The 16,507-nt window shown below is 31.2% G+C and overlaps 1 pseudogene; it reads left to right on the top strand.

Moving 5' to 3' along the window:
* Nucleotides 1–10,030, top strand: part of LOC120205775 — a 44,470-nt pseudogene extending 34,440 nt beyond the window's left edge.
* Nucleotides 10,031–16,507: the final 6,477 nt, after the last annotated feature.

Here is a 16,507-nt window from a genome sequence, read left to right as displayed (position 1 = left end):
ACCAATTTGAGACAATCTGATATATCTTACAAATTTTAGGTGTTGCATTGATTTTAAAAATGTTTGTTTCCCGTATAATATACCCATACAGATTATAGATGTCACATGATTTTCTAAAAACATTTCCCAACTCCAAAGGTTATTTACAAAATTCTTTTCTCAAATTGGTAATTGATAATATAAAAATACTATCTCAAGTAAAACTATCATATGATATTTAAAACATATATATATGTATATTAAATACATATACTCAAAATAATAATGCTGGTTCATATTATCAATATTTAAAATAACATAAAACGATTCAGTTTATCCATTACAAACAAGTTTCAAAATAGTTAAACAGAATAAGGACATTGATAAGTACATGTCACTAACTAAATCAAAATCACATCATAGCATGTCTTACTTATATTGTAGTATATTGCTTGATGCTTGGAGTGCTCTGTACTCTTTACTTTACTCTTGTCTTTTTACCTACGCGTGAAAATCATCACACGCTATGTATATACTTAGTGAGGCAATTAAAAACAATAAAAAGTTCAATACAACTCATGCATGAAATTTAATGTAAAAATCAAAATGCCATAAAATCATGTTACCTACATGTCCAATATTTTACTATTATCAAAATAATATAACATGAATATTATCATTTTTATCGATAATTATAGCCCACTAGTAAACCTATGAAGACCCTGGGTATTCGAGTAATATCTACACCGTAGTTCTGCACATAAGGTCGAGCCCACCATAATACACATAAGGTCGGGCCTACCATAATACACATATGGTCATGCCTACCATATACACTTACTATCCTTACACACTATAGTGTTAATATAAATAACCAACTAATATAGTCTATGGCATGCCAACTATACCCTGTCCTTCAATAACTTACTTGGGCATATAGTCTAATTCATTCATCCATGGTATCATATGACCATATAATTTAACATTAGTGCAGTTCAAACCCAAAATAACATCCATGGTAAAATATTACATTACTCATTATCAATGCTCTATAATTTCACACTGTGACATATCACTGTCATGTCGAAGTTATAAAAATGACATAATATCATGCTGATATAAATAAGGTTGACTTATCGCAAGTCTTCTAGATGTTGTATAAAACATCTATATACAATGTCATGCATGTATTGCACTCACCTTGACACTTTATATATCCAAAAAAATGTGCCTCACTATAATCACAGTAAACCCTTTTATACTTGACTTGCCTCGATCACAAATCAATCATGATCTGTACAAATCACAAATTCATAACAATACCTATGTTAGTATTGTACTAACATAAATGTTAGAGTATGCACAAAGACCAATCATATGATGATTGTAATAATACATTTATTTACCGATTTTATTGAATAAAGGCATTGCCACTATTATTTTCAGTTATATATATGTGTTTAACATAAACTGAAAGATAATAAAGTCCATATAATAACATTATTAAAAGATCCATAGTCAAGTATTATTATGGGCATGGATAATAATAATACGCTTAAGACCAACATGTTATTGATTGATGACAATGAGTTGTCATTGACATAGAGATGTCAGAATTGATACATGATTATATTGTTAGAGAAAAATGTATTGGATTGACCCATCATGAGCATATGTCTTGGATTATTATGTAACAGTCATAAGATTGCTCATGGCGATGACTATATGTATTATCCTCATACTTGTGATCAATGCCATCCCAACATATATTGTTGTGTGTTTTGATACAGTTAAACATGCTCCGTAACTGGTTGCACTCTAAACACTGTTATTGAATATATCTCAATATATTTAGTGGGGTGTATGATTACGATAGGATTTTTCCTTCCTACATAATAGAAATATATCACATGCCACTTTATTGAGTGAGACTAGAAATGCATTGCCATGCTCGAATAAGTTGATATGTGATATCACAAATTAATAGTTAATTACAGTCTACTCTAGATATCAAGAAACAATAGATGGGCTATACAAGTGTGATTGTTTTAAGACTTGTGCCTGTTCTAGATATAAAGGACAAAATGATTGAATACATAAAAGAGTTAATCACGAAGATGATATGTCGAATCATAATTTCTTGTAACTTAGGTGACAATGATATATTGCTAGATATCACTCATTGTATGTAATATTAGAATTGTTCTAATAATTACTACTAATGTTACAAGAACCTACAGGGTCACACACTAGGATTGAAATGAGCAAAATGTACAATTTGTTGTATGTTACTAAAATATACCTAGAGTTAATATATATATATTTGATATTCATATGATTTTAATTATCCCGAATATAGTAAGTAATCATTTAAAAATGTAATTTTGCTTACAACTCTTTTAATTGATATTTAATTCGGAATAATTAAATAAGATTTTAAATAAACATTAAAGATTGTAATTCATATTATAAGTCTTTAATGTATATTTAATTTGAATTAATTAAATAAGAAATTTATTAATTCGAAATAAATTAAAAACCCTAAGTGTTAGGGTAACTGATATATTTAAGTGAGGTAATGTCCAACAACCGACTACTTCATCCGTTTTTCTCAAAACCGATTTTGGGAAAAGAAAATTTTGCTCTCAATCGGGTGAACTAAGTACAGGTCGAGACGTGTTTTCGTGGAGGCTTACGATTCGAACCGTTCATGATCACCACTTCTCGTTGTTGTTTTTAGTGTTTTTCAAGGAATCCATTGTAAGTATTCACATCATTTCCTCCCGATTTAAGTTTTACGTATTTGGATCGCTGGTGAGATTGTCGAGCTTTGTTTCCGCTGCATCGTGGGGTGCGCCGACGGTCCCAACAATAAACACATCCCCAAAACCAAAATCGTTAATATACTTCAAACTCATTTTCTACCACAATACTTAACACTTAATAATTCCTTTTAACATTGGCACCAACTTTTCCAAATTTCACAAAATGATCCTTTCCATTTTATCACTTAAATTTTTAATACCAAATATTCCAACACTGAAATTATTACCATTCAAGTGCTTTTACAAAGGTACAATTATATTTAAGCACCCCAACTATGCGAATATTGCACTTAAATCACCAATCTTTTCAAACAACCAAAATGGACATATTTAACATCTAAACACCCATTTCAATTCCAAAACAGTGATTTCCAGCATAGTACATCAACATTAGGCAATTATATAACCATTCACAACTTTTCCAAAATTGTCGAATCGATCCCCTAACTTTTCAAGAATTATAAAGTAGTCCCCAAAGTTTTCTAAGGCTTATTATAGAATACTTACTATATCATTTCAAGCCTTTAAATAATTTTTCCATAATTTTTCTCACTCAAACAACCCATGGCCGAATGCTTTGTCCTTTAAAACTAAGTTTTCATTATTTTGTTCGATTTTGATTCGATTCAAGCATGAAATCAACTTCCAATCAACCTTACAACATCTCCAAAATCAAAACCTTAATCAACTTTAATCATAATACAAAGTTCTATAATTTATTCATTTTACCGAAAATTATATAATCATTTCTAGGAAATTTTAACATGTTTTAATCATAAATCAAGCTTGAAAATGAATCTACAACCTCAAAAACATCAATATTTATCATCAATTTCATGAAACCTAGCATGAACATAAACCTCAAGATTTGGGATCTTTGAAATCAAACAAGTTGAGCAAGCATAATTGATACCAAATGATAACGTTTCTCGACTAGATCACTTTCATATTTCACGATATAACTTGAAATCCAAGGGAAATAGCTTAAAATTGGAAAACAAAATATTTTTCATTACTTTAGGAAACTCACAGCAATGGAGAAGATGATGAACACTTTTGGCATGAAACTTTAGAATAAATTCATGCTTATCTACCTTTAATTTAACTTTAATGAATATTAAATTCATTAAATTAGGAAATTACCAATTTACCCTTAATGAAATTTCATAATCACTATTAAACCAAGACACCTCAACCTTATCATCTTCCAAAATAATACACCTCAACCTTATCATCTCCCACAAGTAAAAAATGAACAAATAAGATCTTAGTTTATCAATTTGCCCTTGCATTTTTCAAAAAATCACAATCTTGCCACTATAATTCAATGGTCGAAATTAAACATGAAATTAAACCCTTAAATCACAAGATTTATATTATTTTTCAACATTAAAAATGTGAAAATAATATTTTCGGTCTAATTTATCATCCTTCAGATTTTCTTGAATTTTCTATTCCATATGATTTACCGAATTTTTCCTCAACTTCCTTGCTTTATAACTTATATTACAAAACTCGTTTTAACATTCTGATTCCCACAGAAAGTTATTCTTGAGATAAACTATTTATTCAGAGGGCCAACTTGTAACTTTTTAAAATTACCATTTGGTCCCTAAACTTTTCTAAAGTTTATACTTTAGTCACCAAACTTTAAAAATTTATAATTTGGTCACTAACTAAATCCATTCATGGAATTAAATTTTTGTGTGAAAATTACCACTTGGTTCCTTAAAATTTTCCTAATTTTTTACTTTGACCAATAAACGTTCAAAATTTACATTTTGGTCACTATCTAAATTTTTGGGGTATTACAACTCTCCCCCTTAAATAAAATTCATCCTCTAATTTTAAGACTTTATGTTGTTGCCAAAGAACTTTACCTAGAGGAGTCGTCTTGCTTCGCAGATTTTTGATTTCTCGAGCTAAAATTCCGTATTGGTTCTTCTTTATAAGTCAAATCTGGTCGGGTCTCAATTTCCTCCGATGAAATGACATGTGAAGGATCTGATCGATACTTTCAGAAAAACTTTATCTTCTTCATGAGATTCAATTGCTTTGTACTTCTAGTCTGCATAAGACTTCTGTCGATCAGATGCCATCTTGAGATTATCTTACTTTATCCTCAACCTATTTCAATAATTCTGGGCTAACAAGATTCTGATCTTTTAACTTGAACCAATTTAATGGTGTTCGACATTTTATCCCATATAAAGCTTCATATGGAGCCATCTTGATGCTCGATTGATAGTTGTTGTTGTAGGCAAATTCTTCTAAAGGCAAATACTTTTCCCATGATCACTTGAATTCAACCACACATACCCTCAACATATCTTCTAATATCTGAATAGTACATTCTGACTGACCATCCGTCTGTGGATGAAAGACCGTACTGAAATTCAATTGAGTGCCCAAAGCTTTATGCAAATAATTCCAAAATCTTGAAGTAAACCTTAGATCCCTATCGAAAATGATTGATACTGGCACTCCGTGTAACCGAGCTATCTCCTAGATATACAACTATGCATATTTATCCAAGGCGTAGTCCATTCTCCCCAGAATGAAATCTGCAAACTTAATTAACCGGTAAACTATTAACAAAAAAGGAATCCTTCTTATTTGATGTCAAAGGTAGCCCTGTAAAAAAATCAATAGTAACTCTTTTCACTTCCACTCTATAATAGAAATCGGTTGCAACAATCCCGAAGGCACTTGATGCTCCGCATTCACTTGTTGACACGTCAGACATGTAGCAACAAACTCAGAAATGACTCGTTTTCGTACCCGACCACCAAAATCAACTCTTTACATCCTGATATATCTTGCTCCTACTTGTATGCATAATCAGCGGACTAAAATATGCCCCAGAACGAATATCTTTCTTCATCTCATCATCATGTGGAATGCAAATTCTTCTATATAATACAGACATCCATCAGACTTGACTTCAAAGTCTTTAGTCTTACCTTTCCTACAAGTGGAATCTTTTCCAAGCATCTCTCGTCTTTCCTTTGTATCTCTATTATCTGATCAAGAAGCATCAACTTTATTTTTAATCAAACCAACAGTGCACCATTTTCTTTCAACAATAATCGCATATCCATAGATCGCAAAGTTGTAAAAGTTTTCCGACTAAGTGCATCTGCTACAACATTTGCTTTCCCTGGATAATATTCAAAGATAAAATCATAGTCCTTTAGGAGTTCCATCCATCTCATTTTTCTCAGGTTTGAGCTCTTTTTGAGTTAACATGTACTTCAGACTCATATGGTCCGTTTAGATATGACAATGCTCACCATACAAATATTCATACCAATTCTTTAAAGCAAAAAAACCCACACCATTTTGAGATGTATCATTATGCACCACATACTTTTTGCCAGATTTCGGTTGTACCTACACTGGTGCTTTAGTTAAAATCTTCTTCCAAACTTCAAAACTCTCTTGACATTTCTCAATCCAAGCAAATGAAACACCCTTTCTCAAGAGCTTGATCAAAGGAGAAGCAATCATTGAAACATTGTTTTCACAAACCTTCAATAATAACCTGCAAGTCCTAAGAAACTTCGAACCTCTGTAATATTCTTTGGAGTTTTCCACTCCACTATTGCCTGAACCTTTTTAGGATCAACTCTTATGCCTTCTGCCGAGACCACATGACTAAGAAAAGCAACTTCTGACAACCAAAACTCACACTTTGACAGTTTGGCATATAAATTTTTTCTCCTTAAATATCTCGAGCACAATACGAAGATGGGCGTCATGATCCACTTTTTCCTTCGAGTATACGCGAATGTCATCAATAAATAAAACCACAAACTAATCCAAGTAAAGTTAAAATACTCAGTTCATCAAATCCTTGATCTAGCATCTTTGGCTATTGAACCTTTATTCTCTTAACTCAATTTCATCCATTTGATATTAAACCATATAAACAGAATCAAAGCACTGAGAGCCATATACTACAAGAAAATATACCTTTAATGACACACGAACGATGACACACGCTAATTTATTACTTGCAAAAAATGTGTCATAAAAAATGTCATGTTTTTTTTTAAATCTGAACGATTTATGACTTACAATAATGTGTGTCATATTTAATAGTCATAATCCAAAAAATTTGCAAAAACATGGAGTAAACTTTTTAATTGTGTGCCATATGTAAAAGTCATATTTTAATTTTCCTCTTTTCCTGCTTTTTCCCCCTCACGCCTAATGTTTTCCACTTATTTCATTCTCTTTGTTAGGTCCGAGTTTGAATCCCCAGCCTCGTCCCTTCCACCACGCCACCGTCTCTCCCTCCGTCTCATCCCACTTCTCCTCCTCCTCCTCCCCTAAAATCGCTTTCCTTTTCTTGACCAACACCTACCTCCATTTCCTCCATTTCCGTCACGTGTTTCCGGTTATTTCTCAGTCTCACTCTTTTTGCAAATTTGATTATTTTTTGGGTTGATTTATGTTTGTAATGCATCTCTTCATTTAATTCCAGTTGAAGTTTGCTTAAAACCTTCAAGCACAGCTCAGCCTGATGATGTATAAAAAGCGTTGAACAGTAAGATGTTAAAATGATTTTGCTTTATTTATCTATTTAAAAATAGTTGACTGATGATGGTTGTTGTTTGATGCTTATGTTGTAAGAATAATTTAATTTTATATTAATTAGGGTTGGGTTTGGGGGTTTTTACTGAAATTTGAAAGTAAACTTTTCTGTTTTGCAATCAGAATGCTTGAAAAGAGAAGCCTGAGCTATATTGATGGTCCCATACCTGTGCCTAATGATGATCAATTTCTCATGGAAAATGTATATAGAATCTGTATATGTGACACAGGTTTTTCTCTCTCTTCTTTTATGCTATCATTTTGTCTCTACACTTTAAAGTTTTCATCTATCTTGATAATCGTATTTTAGTTTAAGAGTTCCATTGTTTATGTACGGAGGATGAGGGGTTATGATGTACTCATATTGTTCATGTTGTTTGTTGTGTAGATGAATGGGTTAAAAGCCATGATATTCTTTTGTTCTGGCAAGTGAAACCTGTTGTTCATGTCTTTCAGGTACCATGTTACTTTGATTTTATTAAGGTTAAAAGGTTATCATTGTGTTATTATTATTTTGCTCATTTTTTCCAACAACTTGACTTAGCAATGTCTGTCTACACCTTGTTTGAAATTGAATCACATTTCAAATGAACATCTACTTGTGTTTGTTGAAGAGGATGTTGATACAACATTTGTGTGGTTGCTTAAATTGAAAAATGTCTGACCGAATCTTCAGGTTATACTTAATGTTGTCTGTTTAAAGTTGAATGGATATGATTCTTGACTTGTCAGCTTAATGAGGAGGGACCATGTGATGAATTAACTGTGGATGACCAGTTGTCTAACTTCAATGAATGGATCCTACCAGCTAAGGAATTTGATGGCATGTGGGAAAGGTTTGTCTACAGCTTCCATTTTTCTTGAACATTTGGATTAGTTTTTATATTGATTTTGGAACTTGATTGTGCAGTTTAATCTATGAATCTGGCCTAAAGCAGCGGTTATTGCATTATGCAACCAGTGCATTACTTTTTACTGAAAAGGGTGTTGATCTTTTCCTTGTGTCATGGAATCGGTATGGAACCTCCTCATGACTTTCAATAAAGTAGTATCGTTTTGTTCCAAAAAAGAATAGAAGAAAATAAAGCGTCATTTCTCTCTTTCAGAACTAGTACGATGATCCTTATCTAGTAATGAGAAAACTGATTATTGTTTCAGTTGGGGTTTTCATAGTTGGAATCTTATCTAGTTTGACTAAAACTTCAAATAGAACATTCTGGATGTTGGCTTTTGAATTATCGGTTTGTTGTCCATCTTTCAGCATTATGCATATTTACTTGTTCATACTTATTGCTTGACAATAACACTTTGTTATAGTTTCGTATCCTTGATGATGCAAAGCTCTATAGAGAGGGAGAGAGCTTACTACGCATCTATGATCTATATAAATATACATTTTTACTTTTCAACATTCAAAATTTTCACGGAATTTGGCAGTTCTCCTGTTGCATGATATTGCACATAGGGAAACTTCTAGAAATAGGATGAAGCAAGGCTTCATAAGGTCTACTAGTCATTGGTTCAAAACTGTTAGCAGCAGATAATATTGGTTTCTTCTTCGATATTTTCTCTAATTATCTTTCATTTAGTTAACAGGAAAGTTCAATTGATTACCGGCATTGATAATAGTAGTAGCACAAAAATCTGATCAATACTTTTTCTTTCCTGCAACATTATTCTTTTACATGGGCCTCCAGGGACAAGAAAGACATCTTTATGCAAAGCACTGGCACAATAATTATCCATTAGATTCAGCTCCAGGTCTTTTGTTAATTTCTGTGCCCAAAGCATATATCACTTTAAGGCCTTATACATTAGCTTGTGAGATGGTTAGTTCTAGTTGATTTTATTTTTGGCTTACTATTCTTTAGTCAGATATCCACAGTGCCAATTAATCGAAGTTAATGCACATTCATTGTTTAGTAAATGGTTTTCTGAGAGTGGTAAGTTGGTATGTTTCTGTATCAATTTTTTGAACTTATGACAGAAGTATCATGATGTCCTGGATGTTAATGGTATGTAGTTTACATTCTTAACTCTGGTCCTAAACTTTAGGTTGCAAAGCTTTTCCAAAAAATTCAAGAAATGGTGGAGGAAGAACACAGTCTGGTATTTGTTCTAATTGGTGAGTCTTTTATTACCAAAGTTAGGGTTTTTATCTTTTCTAGTTTTTCTAGCTTATGATTCTTTAGATATATGATGCTGCTGCTACCGTAGATGAAGTTGAAAGTCTTGCTGCTGCTAGAAATGCTGCTTTGTCTGGTTCTGAACCTTCAGATTCCATTATGGTAACAGTTTTGTGTAAGCAATTAAACTTCTTTATATTTTTTCTCTTAAATGCACATCTTTATATGAGTATATTTACCTCAATTTTAGACCGGATACAACTTGAAAATGTACCTCAGGTTGTAAATGCGCTATTAACTCAGATGGATAAGCTGAAATCAACTCCCAATGTTATAATTATGACTACGTCCAATATAACTGCTGCTATTGGTAAGCGTATAATCCATTTCACATTGGTTCCTTATTCTGATTTTAGTTTTAGCAGATATGGTTTACTTCAAATTGCTGATCAACTTGAATTTGATGAGAGTAGAGTCCAGGAAGCTCTTGAGTGCTTCTAATCGAATCAGTTTTTGAATCAAAATGCTAGCTCTAGAGTGCTTTTAAACAAATATTTTTGAGTTGAATTGCTATTCAAGTAACGTGAATTTGATAATATGTTCCATTTCAAAAGTATGCTACCAACTTGACTTGCTTAAAATCATCTACTTCCGAGGTCAAGTCTCTTAAATGTTCTATTTTTTATTTGATAGAATCATAGAATTCGAGGGTTGCTTGAGAAGTGTACTTCAGACCATGAAGTACGCATAGAAACATTGCATAATGAGTTACATGAAAGAGCCATATGAGAAGCAAAGTGGCTCCAAAATTCAAATAAACTCTGTAAGTGCTACTGGCTAGAACGGTGATCTGATAATTGTATGAGGAAAAAGTCTTGGTTCTCTGCCTAACTATGAGATTTTTTTATATATACTTTTTTTTACTACTCAGTCGAATGCCAACTACACTTTTGGGAACGTTGAACTGCCTATAGAATTGCAACCGCTGGCCTTGACTGGTGAAGAAGTTGACATTCTTAGAGGAAAATATATCAAAAGATAAACCGTTGTTCTTGTACAGCACATACCAGCTTTCTGGAAAGTGGCACTTTCTGTTTTTAGAGGGAAATTCGCAAAGGTGCTCTGAACTGTCTAAATCATTTTTGCAAGATTTGATGATATTATGCACTATATGACATTACATACTTGCTACTTATCATATAGTTGTTAGTTTGAGATCACATCTTTTGTTTTTCTATAATTTCAACTTATTTTTTATGGTCATATACTTATTTCATATTTTTTACTTAGGTTGGCGATGTGAAGGAAGAATACACGGATGATGACATTGATGATATTCACACAGAATGGGTATCTTATGTGACAAACTTTATTATGTCGTGATATTTTGTATCGACATATGATTACAATATTTTTGATAACTTAATTTAAATCTATTGTATGCAAATAGATTGCTTATATATAATATGATATATATATTTAATATTATGAGGCATTAAATGTGATTTAGTTTGATTATTTGTCAATCTACAATATATATATATATATATATATATATATATATATATATATATATATATATATATAAAATTTACGACTTACAATCACGACACACGAACGTGTATCATCATTTTTAATGTCATGTGCTTCAATGACGCGTAATGAGCGTCATAAATGCGCGTCATAAATGTGTGTCATAAATGCGCGTCATAGATTTATGACTCACAATTGCGCGTCATAGATTTATGACTCACAATTGCGCGTCATCTGGTATTTATGTCGGTGGCTTCAACGACAGGCATTTGTGTGTCATCCGCACCCATAGATGATACGCAATGCGCGTCATTAAAGGGGTTTTTTCTAGTAGTGATAATATCTTGAATTTCACCTCTCAATCTATAAGTAACCTAAATAAATAAATCTAAAAAGACATATGGCAATTCCTACGTTGTGGAAATATCATATGATCTTACTTCACATACTTGAGTATCTATTACCTTAGCTTGAAAAGCTATGCATCCTTTTTATGTCATTTTAATCATACTCATTGATGATATCATATTAGTGATGATTTCATTTTTTTCATCAATCACTAAAATTTCCAATTTATCTGCATCTTTCTAAATTAATCGCTTTTTGTGACCATCAACACCACCTTAGTACAAAAATAACCAATCCTTACTCAAAATGATCTAAAACAAGTTATATGATCATTCCATCGGATTCATCAGGAACATAAGCTCCTTAACCTTTATCGAACATTTACTATCTGTCCGACTAACACATGCATCACGACCCATAGGTCTTCTGCCATAATAACACTTGATTTCAAGTCGAATTGAATATCTCTACTTTAGAATTCCTTAATTCATTCTTAAGATAATATGTATAACTTTTCCATATCCACAAAATTTATTCTCGAGCAGTTGAAACATTTTCCATCTCAAATGAAAGTCTAAATTTCAACGTCGTTCAATAAGAAAACTTGACAATTTATAGCAATAACTTCATAGCAGTTAATACTAAAATCACACTATCAAGCAAATTTATTCTTTTTCTTCTCACTACAAACTTGAAACTTTTCAAGTTCCCAAACTTTTCAAGTTCACAAGGATCAGTCTCAATCTCAATCTAAACAATAAATCATTATAGCATCGAATGAGTAGACAATCCATTTTCGCAAATTTACCTTCGCAAGGCAACTCTATCAAGTCCATAAAACTTAATATTTATTCTCAATCAAACTCATAATCATTTGATTCACTAATAATTCAACTTTCTTTAAACTTTTAGCGAACAACATATTTACCGCTTACTTATTTCCTCTTACTCAAATCAACAATGCTTTAAACATTTTAATGCTTAACTTAAATATTTCTCACTTATTTAAGCTTAACTGAAGGAACCTCAAGTGCAAAAACTTCATTGAACATTGGGTCATTTCTTCCATAGAATGGAGGAAAATCCCTAACAACTTCAACTCTTATAGTACGTGATACTAAAGTTATGTCGGATTCTTTTAGGTCGATTTCGTTCTCGACCTTCTTTTCAAAATTATCAACTTACTTACATTTGTCTTTAGTTTCTAACATCTGATCATAGTCAAAATCATCTTACATTAGTAAAGAGTAACTTTACCCCTAATAAGCATCATCACAATATATATACAACTATCAGTAAACTTTTGACATCCTAGAGGCATGTATACATTCTTGACTTAATATAAACTCTTTCCAAGTCCAGAAACGGCTAAGCCAAAAGCTTTGATACCAATAAATGTAACACCTAAAACCGATATAATATACCCATACTGTTTATATATGTCACATGATTTTCTAAAAACATTTATCAACTCCAAAGGTGATTTACAAAATTCTTTTCTCAAATTGATAATATAAAAATGTTATCTCAAGTAAAATTATCATATGATATTTAAAACATGCATATGTATATTAAATACATATACTCAAAATAATAATAATGGTTCATATTATGCATGTTGAAAATAACATAAAACAATTCAGTTTATCCATTACAAACCAGTTTTAAAATAGTTAAACAGAGCAACTAGGATATTAATAAGTACATGCCACTAACTAAATCAAAAGCACATCATAGGATGTCTTACTGATATTGTAGTATATTCCTTGATGCTTGGAGTGCTCTGTACTCATAACTTTACTCTTGGCTTTTTACCTACGCGTGAAAATCATCACACGCTAAGTATATCTTAGGAGGTAATTAAAAATAATAAACAGTGCAATGCAACTCATGCATGAAATTTAATGTCAAAATCAAAATGCCATAAAATCATGTTACCTGCATGTCCAATATTTTACCATGATCAAAATAATATAACATGAATATTATAATTTTTATCGATTAGGTATTCGAGTAATATCTGCACTGTAGTGCTACACATAAGGTCGTGCCCACCATAATACACATAAGGTCGTGCCCATCATAACACACATAAGGTCGTGCCCACCATAATACACGTAGTGTCCTTACACACTATAGTGTTAATATAAACCTGCAATTGCTATACTCTATCGCATGCCAACTATACCCTGTCCTTCAATAACTTACTTGGGCATATAGCCTAATTCATTCATCCATGGTATCATATGACCATATTAACATTAGGACAATTCATACCCAAAATAACATCCATGGTAAAATATTACATTACTCATTACCAATGCACTATAATTTCACACTGTGACATTTCACTGTCATGTTGAAGTTATAAAAATTACATAATATCATGTTGATATAAACAAGGTCGACTTATCGTAAGTCTTCTAGATGATGTATGAAACATCTATAAACAATGTAATGCATGTATTGCACTCACCATGACACTTTATATATCCAAAAGATGTGCCTCACTATAATCACAATAAACCCTTTTATACTTGACTTGCCTCGATCACAAATCAATCACAATCTGTACAAATCACAAATTCATAACAATGCATATGTTAGTATTGTACTAAAATAAACCAATCCCCAAAACCAAAATCCATAATATACTTGAAACTCATTTTCTAGCAAAACACTTAACACTTAATAATTCTTTTTAAATTTGGCACCAACTTTTCCAATTTTCACAAAATGGTCCTTTACCATTTTATCATATAAATTTTTAATACCAAAAATTCCAGCACTAAAATCATTACCATTCATGTGCTTTTACAAAGGTAAAATTATATTTAAGCACCCCCAACTATGTGAATATTGCACTTAAATCACTTTTAAACTTCCAAAATGGTCATATTTAACATCTAACTTTTAGGCAATTATACAACCATTCACAACTTCTCTAAAATTGCAAAATCGATCCCCTAACTTTTCAAAGATTACATAATGGTCCCCAAATTTTTTAAGGATTGTAGAATACTTCCTATATCATTTCCAGTATTTAAATAATTTTCCATAATTTTTCTCACTTAAACAACCCATGGTCGAATGATTTATCCTTTAAAACTAAGTTTTCATGATTTTGTTTGATTTTGATTCGATTCAAGCATGAAATCAATTTCCAATCAACCTTACAACATCTCTAAAATGAAAACCTTATTCAACTCTCATAATAAGACAAAGTTCTATAATTTCTTCATTTGACCAAAAATATTATAGAATCATTTCTAGGAAATTTGAACAAGTTTTAATCATAAATCAAGCTTGAAAATGAATCTACAACCTCAAAAACAACAATATTCATCATCAATTTCATGAACCCTAGCATGAACATAAACCTTAAGATTTGGGATCTTTGAAATCAAGAACGTTGAGCAAGCATAATTGATACCAAAATATAGCGTTTCTCGATTAGATCACTTTCCTATTTCACGGCATCACTTGAAATCCAAAGGAAATAGCTTAAAAATGGAAAACAAATATTTTTCCTTACCTTAGGAAACTCACGACAATGGAGAAGATGATGAACACTTTTGGCATGAAACTTTAGATTAAATTCATGCTTATGTACCTTCAATTTAACTTTAATGAATATTAAATTCATTATATTAGGAAATGACCAATTTACCCTTAATGAAGTTTCATAATCACCATTAAACCAAGAAACCTCAACCTTGCCATCTTCCAAAATAAGACATCTCAACCTTATCATCTCCCACAAGTCAAAAATGAACAAATAAGATCTTAGTTTACCGATTTGCCCTTACCTTTTTCCAAAAATCACAATCTTGCCACTTTAATCCAACGGTCCAAATTAAACATGGAATTAAAGACTTAAATCTCAAGATTTATATTATTTTCCAACATTAAAAAAATTGAAAATAATATTTTCGGTCTAATTTATTATCCTTCAGATTTTCCTGAATTTTCGATTCGATCTGATTTACCAAATTTTCCTCAAATTCCTTGTTTTATAACTTTTATTACAAAACTCGTATTAGCATTCTGATTCTCACATAAACGTTATTCTTAAGGTAAACTATTTATTTACAGGGCCAATTTTTATCTTTTTAAAATTATAATTTTGGTCCCTGAACTTTTCCAAAGTATATACCTTGGTCACCAAAGTTAAAAAATTTATAATTTGGTCACTAAATAAATCCATTCATGGAATAAAATTATTTTTGGGAAAATTACCACTTAGGTCCTTAAACTTTTCCTAATTTTCTACTTTGACTAACAAACTTTGAAAATTTACATTTTGGTCACTATGTAAATTTTTGGGGTGTTATAGGATGGGCATGGGAACTGAATTTAAATCCGGAAACATATAATGGGATTCCCTAAAACTGTACTTGTAAGTGTTGGGGATCGAATGGGTAATGCAAAACCATCCCCGCCCCATCTCGTTGTTATCCTTATTAACTTGATGAGATTAGTTTATCAATATATTGAATACCAGTGATTAACAAAAAAATAACACAAAATTAATTTTAAATAAAAATGTTATAAATAAAAAATTCCAAAACATTAAAATTAAGATAAAAAAAAAGAAATGTCAAAATAATTTTTGGAGGTAAGAATCATGCGATCAAAAGTAAAAGAAAGGTTAAAATAAAAATAAATAGAAAAAGATACAACATATTTCAACCAAATTAAAGATGAAAAAAATAAAATTAGAAGGATACCCGACAAGAATAAAAGGAAAAAGGAAAATCAGTGGTTAAAATGAAATTGAAAGACTAAATTAAAATTACTAAAAATGAAATTATGAAAGAAGAAAAAAAAGGATGGATGCCATAATTACCTCCTAGCTGTGTGAAAACCACAAAAATCCTTTAAGAATCTCGATCAGATCATTGAATTATTTAATTGAATATAAAATCCAAAGTTAAAAATTCAAGTTTTTTTCCTTTAAATTATGGATCAAATAAAATAAAATACAATTTTTCATTCAAGCTCCGCCACCGATTTTCATTGAGAAATCTCAAGGAAGACTCAGTATGTGAGATTCATTGAAAAGTCATTTTCCTTGTTCATCGTGTTTCTCTTCGA

This window comes from Hibiscus syriacus, unplaced genomic scaffold, assembly GCF_006381635.1.
Source record: "Hibiscus syriacus cultivar Baekdansim isolate YM2019G1 unplaced genomic scaffold, ASM638163v2 tig00013040_pilon, whole genome shotgun sequence".
In the NCBI taxonomy this organism is placed as follows: domain Eukaryota; kingdom Viridiplantae; phylum Streptophyta; class Magnoliopsida; order Malvales; family Malvaceae; genus Hibiscus; species Hibiscus syriacus.
This window is presented reverse-complemented; position numbering and strand designations above follow the sequence as displayed.